This window comes from Taudactylus pleione, unplaced genomic scaffold (assembly GCF_031769625.1).
Source record: "Taudactylus pleione unplaced genomic scaffold, aTauple2 ptg000779l, whole genome shotgun sequence".
Taxonomy (NCBI): domain Eukaryota; kingdom Metazoa; phylum Chordata; class Amphibia; order Anura; family Myobatrachidae; genus Taudactylus; species Taudactylus pleione.
The window spans coordinates 90,615-101,859 of NW_028285181.1; the positions used below are offsets into that span (position 1 = coordinate 90,615).

Sequence of the window (11,245 nt, forward strand, 5' to 3'; positions counted from 1 at the left end):
ATTATAAAGAATTACTATCGTAAATTCTATGTATTATCATACACTACATATTAGGGATGAGCGGGTTCGGTTCCCTGAGAACCGAACCCACCCGAACTTCGGGGATCCGGGGCGATCCGAGCCCAAGCTCGGATCTCCCTGTCTGCCCCGGATCCCTCTCCTGAGGCAAAACCTCGAGATCTGCTGTCGGATCTCGAGGTTTTGCCTCGAGCGGCCATTTAAAAAAAAATGCCTTTGCCTTTAATGGTCAAAGTGCTGATTGGCTGACAGAGCCGTCTGTCACGGCTCTCAGCCAATCAGCATTATGGTGCTCATTTGCATGTAGCACGGACTCGTGAGATCCATGCTACATGCATCTGTGTGACTGACAGTGACACAGAGCACAGATGGGTCAGTGAGACCCGTCTGTGCTGCTGTGTATTTCAATGACACAGATGCACGCACGGACCAGGAGATCCATGCTACTTGCATCTGTGTCATTGACACAGAGCACTGACGGGTCCGTGAGACCCGTCTGTGCTGCTGTGGTTAAAAAAAAAAAAAAAAAACCTGTGTAAAAAAAGAAAAAAATGGCGTGCCCCCCCCCAAAAAGAGCAACCAGCCCCGGGCATTAGTGACCCAGTGCTGTGTGTGCTTAAATATAGGGGACAAACGACGTAGGGGTCCCCTGTACTTAAGCACAACCAGCACCGGGCTAGTCAGAACCAGCGCTGGTTGCCAAAATACGGGGGACAAATGACGTATTCTGCGCAACCAGCTCTGGGCTTTGATCCGGTCCTGGTTCTGTAAATACAGGGGAAAAAAATTAGTAGGGTTCCCCTGTATGTTCCATAACCAGCACTGGACTTTTTTTAGCGGGGGGCTGATGCCACAGCCAGGGGAGCCCTTTCACTGGGCCCCCCAGCCGCAGCATCAGCCCTGACCGCTAGTCAGCCCAGGCCGGGGATCCCTGGAGAGCTGGGGACCCCCCCAATAAAGGGGTCACCCTCTCCAGGGCACCCCAGGCCCAGGCTGATAGCCCGGGGCTATCCCCGCCACCCCTGGTGGCGGTGGGTGGCGGGTTGATTGTGTGGTGTGGTGTAAATAAAGAATATCAAACATTGTTTTTACAAGTAGAACTGCAAGTCCCAGCTAGCCTGCCCCGCATACACATACATATATATATACATATATATTTACACAGACACGTATATATATATATATATAACTCTGTAATGGAAGACCGGCACTCCAATTAAAGACAACTTGCCCAGGTGCACTCCCAGATATAACTCCAAAATAGCGTAGATATGAAACGGGATGCACTCCGGGACTCAGCAGAAAATAATACAAACAACCAGTCGAGTGGTTAAGGGTCGACGTTTCAGAGCCCCTAGCTCTTTTATCAAGACTTTATACACAAAAAAACGAACATACAACTGCATATATACATACCTGTGACATACACCATAGTGCTCATCCAACGCTGTCCCGTCGGAGTCCCGATGACATCATAGGCGTGCGCAACGCCGGCGGTCGGTGACTCACAAGGGGGCGTGGCAGAAGTGAACCATCACCAAGGCAATATTATGTGTAACATAAACAAACTCTGAGGAAGAAGAAAACAGCATATAATATAACCAGACTGATATATCACAGTAGACAATGTATACATGCAAAATATCATGAAAGGCCACCATAATCTGGCAGCACATTTGAACTAATAAAGATAGATATACAAATTCTGCAAAGATCGCTGTCTATAGACAAATCTAATGATGCTGGAAAGAATAACCTACTATCAGCCTTACTAGAACACCACGTAATGTACAATCTCAGTAATATATCTGAACCTAATAAGCCAAGATTTATGCGCAAGATATCATACATACAACATAGAAAACATTCTATATAGGAATTTACAAAAAGCAAGACAAAGATAACATCTCATTAAGGCCCCACGGGTGGACCGTTTGCAAAGTATAGATCCAAAATGCTTCTTTTTGAAAAAGAATATGATCCCTGTCACCTCCTCTATGATTGGGAGGGACCCAATCAATCATTTTATATCTAATCGTAGATAAGCTGTGATGATTGTCCCTAAAATGTTTATCCACAGGATGATCCAAATTTTTTCCTTCGATGGCAGCCCTAATGTTAGAGCAATGTAAAGCCATTCTTTCTTTCATCTGTCGAGAAGTCTTGCCAATGTATAACTTACCACACAGACATCTGATCTGATATACCACAAAACGGCTAGAACATGTGAGCGGGTATCTAATGAGAAATTTCTTACCCGAACGTGGGTGAAAGAATATATCCCCAGTTTCCAAAAAACTGCAAGTAATGCAGCCTACACATTTAAAATTGCCTGCTTTGCGGGTAAGGAAATGAGAAGTCCTTATTTTGCCGTATTGGCTGATGTCATTATGGACTACCGTATCCTTGATATTTCTGCCCCTTTTAAAAGAAGGTAGAATGGTGGATCCCTGTAGGGACGGCAATTTAGGGTCCCTACTAATCACTGGCCAAATATTCCTTGCAGTGCTCATCAGATCTGCACTAGCCGTGGTATATTGCTGTGTGAAAACCACTCGCTTAATGTCAGAATTGGGTCTAGACGATTCCAAGGCTCGACTTCTGGGAATGGCAAGGACCTTTTCTTTAGCTTTCTGGAGGGTTTTGTAATGATAACCTCTTTTCAGAAATTTCAATTACATTTTATCAATTTGATTGATGACGTCCACAGGGTCACTACAAATTCTTAGGATCCTTAAAAACTGCGAATAAGGTAATCCATATTTCATAGATGGGGATGATGACTGTCGGCCTGTAATACTGTATTGCGGTCAGTAGGTTTGAAGAACATCGAAGTGTGTAATTCATTACATTCATTTTGGCTAATGGTGACATCCAAAAAATGCACAGACTGGTAGCTACATTCAAAGGTGAATTTGATGGGGTGTTCTCTGTTATTTAGATCTGTCATCACCTGTATAAACTGTTCGTATGACCCAGACCATAAAAGGAAAATATCGTCGATATATCTGGAATATCCTGTAATATGTTTGGAAATATCAGGATCCAGAAAGAAGAATTCTTCCTCAACATCAAACATATATATGTTGGCAAAGCTAGGTGCCACACACAAGCTCATGGCACAGCCTGAGCGTTGGACATATATTTTGCCATCAAATAAAAAATAATTTCTGGTGAGGGTACGTTCAAGTAATAGAGTGAAGAAATCGACATCCGGACCAGTATACTGCTCATGATCTTTGATAAATCTATGAACGGCCAAAATACCTTCTTTATGGGGGATACTGGTATAAAGACTGCATACATCGATGGTACACATCAATACCTGAGAAGGAAGTGGCGATAATTCTGTAGTCTCAAGATGAAAGATGTAGTGTCTTTAAGAAAAGAGGGCTTAGTTGGCAATAGTGGCTGTAGAAAAAAATCTAAATATTTCAAGATCCCATAATACGAAGAGTCCCTGGCTGCAATGATGGGTCTACCTGGAGGAAAATGAGGATCTTTGTGCAGCTTCGGGATAGTATATAATATAGGCAATTTAGGTGTCTCTTGTTTCAAAGCCTCCTTGGTAGTAGCTAAAATTATATTGTTGACAACCGCTTGTTCTAATAGTTCATGTAGTTCCAATTTGAAACTATTGGTGGGGTCTGTATCCACTAATTCATATACTGTTGTGTCTGACAATTGTTGGTATATATCAGATTTATAAGTAACCAGATCTTTCACCACTATACCCCTGCCTTTGTCCGCGGGGCGGATGATAATATCTTGGTATTCACCAAGCTTTTTTAAGGCTGATAGTTCACTCCGTGACAGATTATTCGAAATCTGCTGACTTGGTCTAGTATAGTGGGAAATAACGTTGTCCATATAGTTGGTAAAGCACTTGATATTAATATTGGTAGACTGAGGAATAAACACTGATTTTTTGGGTATAGGACATTTATTGGCAGAAGTCATATCAGGGCCAAAATGTTCATTCAGTTTAAGTCTACGATCAAATTTGAATAAGTCAATTTTATTTTGAAAGGTATCCGGGAAGTGGGTAGGGACAAAGGATAAACCTTTGTTTAGCACCCGATTTTCTGCTTCAGTCAGCACCCTTGATGATAAGTTGAAGACTATGTCTTCCTGTACTGTGTCTTTCTTTGCCCTCCTCGCCCACTCCCCGCCACGCCTGGTGCAGGTTCTCTTGTTAAATCCAGAGTAGCTCTGGTAGCTACCCCTAAAGGGGTCCTTTGGCTGTTGGAAATCGGACCTCTGCTGACACATTCAGCGTCACTAGATGATGCGGCACCACTTGAATTATCGGTTTCAAGTTGATATCTTTTATGTTTACGAAATTTCGGTCTTGACTCTCTAGTTTGGCCCCGATTGTATGCCTAACTATAGACTCTAAGTTCAGCGTAGTCTCTAGTTACAGTTTGTAGTTTGGATTTCTTAAACTGAATAAGATCGGAACGATATTTCTCAACTTGAGCAGATAATTTATTGAGCCAATCCTGGGAAGTGTCAGACTTAATTTTAGCCAAATGCACACCTTCAAAGGTAGCGATGTTGTTTTTAACTAAATTCAATTCTCTCCTGGATTCTTCAATTACTAGGAGCATTAAATCCAATGAACATTTATTAAGGACAGCTACCCATCTACAGCAGAAATCAGAATTATAGCGTCCGATGGTGGGGATATTTTTGATTCGAAATCCACGGGGGATTTTTTTGTCACGATAATAATCCGACAGGGAGACACCGTGTAAAAAATAATCAACCTCACGTTTTTTTAGACGAAACAATTGTGCAAAACGCTGGTCTGTGGTGTCCTCACCCGATGTTTCTTTTAAATTAGCTTGAAACAAGATCGTCTCTGCTTCAGTGTCAGTAAGAGATAAAACTTCACCTATAGGCAGACAAATATTGCTGAATCCTCCCAATCATAGAGGAGGTGACAGGGATCGTATTCTTTTGCAAAAAGAAGCATTTTGGATCTATACTTTGCAAACGGTCCACCCATGGGGCCTTAATGAGATGTTATCTTTGTCTTGCTTTTTGTAAATTCCTATATAGAATGTTTTCTATGTTGTATGTATGATATCTTGCGCATAAATCTTGGCTTATTAGGTTCAGATATATTACTGAGATTGTACATTACGTGGTGTTCTAGTAAGGCTGATAGTAGGTTATTCTTTCCAGCATCATTAGATTTGTCTATAGACAGCGATCTTTGCAGAATTTGTATATCTATCTTTATTAGTTCAAATGTGCTGCCAGATTATGGTGGCCTTTCATGATATTTTGCATGTATACATTGTCTACTGTGATATATCAGTCTGGTTATATTATATGCTGTTTTCTTTTTCCTCAGAGTTTGTTTATGTTACACATAATATTGCCTTAGTGATGGTTCACTTCTGCCACGCCCCCTTGTGAGTCACCGACCGCCGGCGTTGTGCACGCCTATGACGTCATCGGACTCCGACGGGACAGCGTTGGATGAGCACTATGGTGTATGTCACAGGTATGTATATATGCAGTTGTATGTTCGTATTTTTGTGTATAAAGTCTTGATAAAAGAGCTAGGGGCTCTGAAACGTCGACCCTTAACCACTCGACTGGTTGTTTGTGTTATTTTCTGCTGAGTCCCGGAGTGCATCCTGTTTCATATCTACGCTATTTTGGAGTTATATCTGGGAGTGCACCTGGGCATGTTGTCTTTAATTGGAGTGCCGGTCTTCCATTACAAAGTTATATGCTAACTTGCATCTCCTATACAGGATTTACAGGAACGCTTGGCAAGGCACCCAACATTGTGTTGTACTAAATAGTGCACTTTTAGACTGTTTATAATCCACTGAGCCCAGTGGATTATTGTTTTTATTAAATATCTTCTGATAGTTTTTTTTGATGATGTCAGCTATTGAGGAAGCTGCTGGATTCAGTAATATTTGTCTGCCTATAGGTGAAGTTTTATCTCTTACTGACACTGAAGCAGAGACGATCTTGTTTCAAGCTAATTTAAAAGAAACATCGGGTGAGGACACCACAGAACAGCTTTTTGCACAATTGTTTCGTCTAAAAAAACGTGAGGTTGATTATTTTTTACACGGTGTCTCCCTGTCGGATTATTATCGTGACAAAAAAATTCCCCGTGGATTTCGAATCAAAAATATCCCCACCATCGGACGCTATAATTCTGATTTCTGCTGTAGATGGGTAGCTGTCCTTAATAAATGTTCATTGGATTTAATGCTCCTAGTAATTGAAGAATCCAGGAGAGAATTGAATTTAGTTAAAAACAACATCGCTACCTTTGAAGGTGTGCATTTGGCTAAAATTAAGTCTGACACTTCCCAGGATTGGCTCAATAAATTATCTGCTCAAGTAGAGAAATATCGTTCCGATCTTATTAAGTTTAAGAAATCCAAACTACAAACTGTAACTAGAGACTACGCTGAACTTAGAGTCTATAGTTGGGCATACAATCGGGGCCAAACTAGAGAGTCAAGACCGAAATTTCGTAAACATAAAAGATATCAACTTGAAACCGATAATTCAAGTGGTGCCGCATCATCTAGTGACGCCGAATGTGTCAGCAGAGGTCCGATTTCCAACAGCCAAAGGACCCCTTTAGGGGTAGCTACCAGAGCTACTCTGGATTTAACAAGAGAACCTGCACAAGGCGTGGCGAGGAGTGGGCGAGATGGGCAAAGAAAGACACAGTACAGGAAGACATAGTCTTCAACTTATCATCAAGGGTGCTGACTGAAGCAGAAAATCGGGTGCTAAACAAAGGTTTATCCTTTGTCCCTACCCACTTCCCGGATACCTTTCAAAATAAAATTGACTTATTCAAATTTGATCGTAGACTTAAACTGAATGAACATTTTGGCCCTGATATGACTTCTGCCAATAAATGTCCTATACGCAAAAAATCAGTGTTTATTCCTCAGTCTACCAATATTAATATCAAGTGCTTTACCAACTATATGGACAACGTTATTTCCCACTATACTAGACCAAGTCAGCAGATTTCGAATAATCTGTCATGGAGTGAACTATCAGCCTTAAAAAAGCTTGGTGAATACCAAGATATTATCATCTGCCCCGCGGACAAAGGCGGGGGCATAGTGGTGCAAGATCTGGTTACTTATAAATCTGATATATACCAACAATTGTCAGACGCAACAGTATATGAATTAGTGGATACAGACCCCACCAATAGTTTCAAATTGGAACTACATGAACTATTAGAACAAGCGGTTGTCAACAATATAATTTTAGCTACTACCAAGGAGGCTTTGAAACAAGAGACACCTAAATTGCCTATATTATATACTATCCCGAAGCTGCACAAAGATCCTCATTTTCCTCCAGGTAGACCCATCATTGCAGCCAGGGACTCTTTGTATTATGGGATCTCGAAATATTTGGATTTTTTTCTACAGCCACTATAGCCAACTAAGCCCTCTTTTCTTAAAGACACTACATCTTTCATCTTGAGACTACAGAATTTATCGCCACTTCCTTCTCAGGTATTGATGTGTACCATCGATGTATGCAGTCTTTATACCAGTATTCCCCATAAAGAAGGTATTTTGGCCGTTCATAGATTTATCAAAGATCATGAGCAGTATACTGGTCCGGATGTTGATTTCTTCACTCTATTACTTGAACGTACCCTCACCAGAAATTATTTTTTATTTGATGGCAAAATATATGTCCAACGCTCAAGCTGTGCCATGAGCTCGTGTGTGGCACCTAGCTTTGCCAACATATATATGTTTGATGTTGAGGAAGAATTCTTTTTTCTGGATCCTGATATTTCCAAACATATTACAGGATATTCTAGATATATCGACAATATTTTCCTTTTATGGTCTGGGTCATATGAACAGTTTATACAGGTGATGACAGATCTAAATAACAGAGAACACCCCATCAATTTCACCTTTGAATGTAGCTACCAGTCTGTGCATTTTTTGGATGTCACCATTAGCCAAAATGAACGTAATGAATTACACACTTCGATGTTCTTCAAACCTACTGACCGCAATACAGTATTACAGGCCGACAGTCATCATCCCCCATCTATGAAATATGGATTACCTTATTCGCAGTTTTTAAGGATCCTAAGAATTTGTAGTGACCCTGTGGACATCATCAATTAAATTGATAAAATGTCTTTGAAATTTCTGAAAAGAGGTTATCATTACAAAACCCTCCAGAAAGCTAAAGAAATGGTCCTTGCCATTCCCAGAAGTCGAGCCTTGGAATCGTCTAGACCCAATTCTGACATTAAGCGAGTGGTTTGGACACAGCAATATACCACGGCTAGTGCAGATCTGATGAGCACTGCAAGGAATATTTGGCCAGTGATTAGTAGGGACCCTAAATTGCCGTCCCTACAGGGATCCACCATTCTACCTTCTTTTAAAAGGGGCAGAAATATCAAGGATACGGTAGTCCATAATGACATCAGCCAATACGGCAAAATAAGGACTTCTCATTTCCTTACCAGCAAAGCAGGCAATTTTAAATGTGTAGGCTGCATTACTTGCAGTTTTTTGGAAACTGGGGATATATTCTTTCACCCACGTTCGGGTAAGAAATTTCTCATTAGATACCCGCTCACATGTTCTAGCCGTTTTGTGGTATATCAGATCAGATGTCCGTGTGGTAAGTTATACATTGGCAAGACTTCTCGACAGATGAAAGAAAGAATGGCTTTACATCGCTCTAACATTAGGGCTGCCATCGAAGGAAAAAATTCGGATTATCCTGTGGCTAAACATTTTAGGGACAATCATCACAGCTTATCTACGATTAGATATAAAATAATTGATTGGGTCCCTCCCAATCATAGAGGAGGTGACAGGGATCGTATTCTTTTTCAAAAAGAAGCATTTTGGATCTATACTTTGCAAACGGTCCACCCGTGGGGCCTTAATGAGATGTTATCTTTGTCTTGCTTTTTGTAAATTCCTATATAGAATGTTTTCAATGTTGTATGTATGGTATCTTGCGCATAAATCTTGGCTTATTAGGTTCAGATATATTACTGAGATTGTTCATTACGTGGTGTTCTAGTAAGGCTGATAGTAGGTTATTCTTTCCAGCATCATTAGATTTGTCTATAGACAGCGATCTTTGCAGAATTTGTATATCTATCTTTATTAGTTCAATGTGCTGCCAGATTATGGTGGCCTTTCATGATATTTTGCATGTATACATTGTCTACTGTGATATATCAGTCTGGCTGTTTTCTTCTTCCTCAGAGTTTGTTTATGTTACACATAATATTGCCTTGGTGATGGTTCACTTCTGCCACGCCCCCTTGTGAGTCACCGACCGCCGGCGTTGCGCACGCCTATGACGTCATCGGGACTCCGACAGGACAGCGTTGGATGAGCACTATGGTGTATGTCACAGGTATGTATATATGCAGTTGTATGTTCGTTTTTTTGTGTATAAAGTCTTGATAAAAGAGCTAGGGGCTCTGAAACGTCGACCCTTAACCACTCGACTGGTTGTTTGTATTATTTTCTGCTGAGTCCCGGAGTGCATCCCGTTTCATATCTACGCTATATATATATATATATTTATATATATACACACATACATACATATATACATACGTGTATATATATATATATACATATATATATATAAATATATATACATGTGTATATATATATACATATGTATATACATACATATATATATATATATATATACACATATATATATATATATATATTTATATACACATACATATATATATATATATATATATATACACATACATACGTATATATATACATACATTTATATATATATATGTATATTTATACATATTATATATATATATATATATATATATATTTTATTAAACCAGTGGACACTAACAGCTACTTACATTATAAAAGCGGACATGTAAGTAGCTGGAAGAATAATATTCCATTCTCACAGTTTTACACAATCAAACGCAACTGTAGCACAGATCCTCTCTGTGAAGAACAGATTAAATTATATGCTGATAGATTTAGAGATCGTGATTACCCTGAAAAAATAATCAATGCGGCTATTACCAGATGTGCACATCTCAAAAGAGAAGAGATATTGGACGTCAGTAATCCTAAAAGACAACAAAATATACAGACCAATCGAGTAGCCTTCATTACACAATATAACTGTGTGGAAAGAAGAATTAGAAATACTATCAAGTAACACTGGAACATATTGAAAATGGATCCATTACTAGAAGAAGTGATACCAGAGCAACCTATAATCACCTTCAGAAAATCCAGAAATCTCAAAGAAATCCTAGCACCAAGTTTATTACCAGAAAAAGCAACATCAAATACCTTAACAACAAAATGAGTGGGTGCCTATAAATGTGGCCATTGTATTGTGTGTAAATACCTTCATCCGAATAGAAAAACTTTTTTTAATCATAATAACTCAAAAAAATACCATATGAAACAATTCGGAAACTGTAACACCACCTCTGTGATCTATCTTATAGAATGTCCCTGCGGACTTAAATACGTAAGGAAAACAAAACGCCCATTAAAACTCTGAATACAGGAACATATCAGATATTTTAAGAATAAATTAACTACCTATTCAGTTTCCAGACACTTCCTAACAAAGCATAACTCCTCAATAGATAATATGACTTTTAGAGCTATTGAACATGTTACCCCGGGTCCCCGGGGAGGTGATCTAGCTAGAAAACTATCTCAAAGGGTGATGTACTGGATATATGAGCTAAATACATTGTCTCCATATGGGCTGAACGAAAGCTAAGAGATTGCTCCATTTTTATAAAGAGTTAGAGATCTCAGTAGATACAGGACATCATACCAAATACCTACGGCCATACCACACTGGAAGTACCCAATCTTGTCTGATCTTGGAAGCTATACAGTGATGGGCCTGGCTAGTACTGGGATGGAAGACCACCCAAGAATACCAGGAGCAGTAGATATTGTAAGGTGAAAATGTATCGTATAAAGGAAGAGATCTGATCCTCTTTTAGGAGCAATCCCATGTAAAGCTTACTACAATGAATATTGCCCTGAAAAATGGAGAAAACGAGAGAAAAATTTTTAACCACCGAAATAAGTTTTAGGTGTTTTTATTTATTTATGTTTTAATTATTATATGTTGAGAACTTCCTGTATTAATATGATCCAAGGGTATATGTTTTTACACCTGGGTCCTTATG

The 11,245-nt window shown here is 39.5% G+C and overlaps 1 pseudogene; it reads left to right on the forward strand.

Moving 5' to 3' along the window:
• The first annotated feature begins 10,886 nt into the window (after nucleotides 1-10,886).
• On the forward strand, nucleotides 10,887-11,005 carry LOC148475101 (5S ribosomal RNA; annotated as a pseudogene).
• Nucleotides 11,006-11,245: the final 240 nt, after the last annotated feature.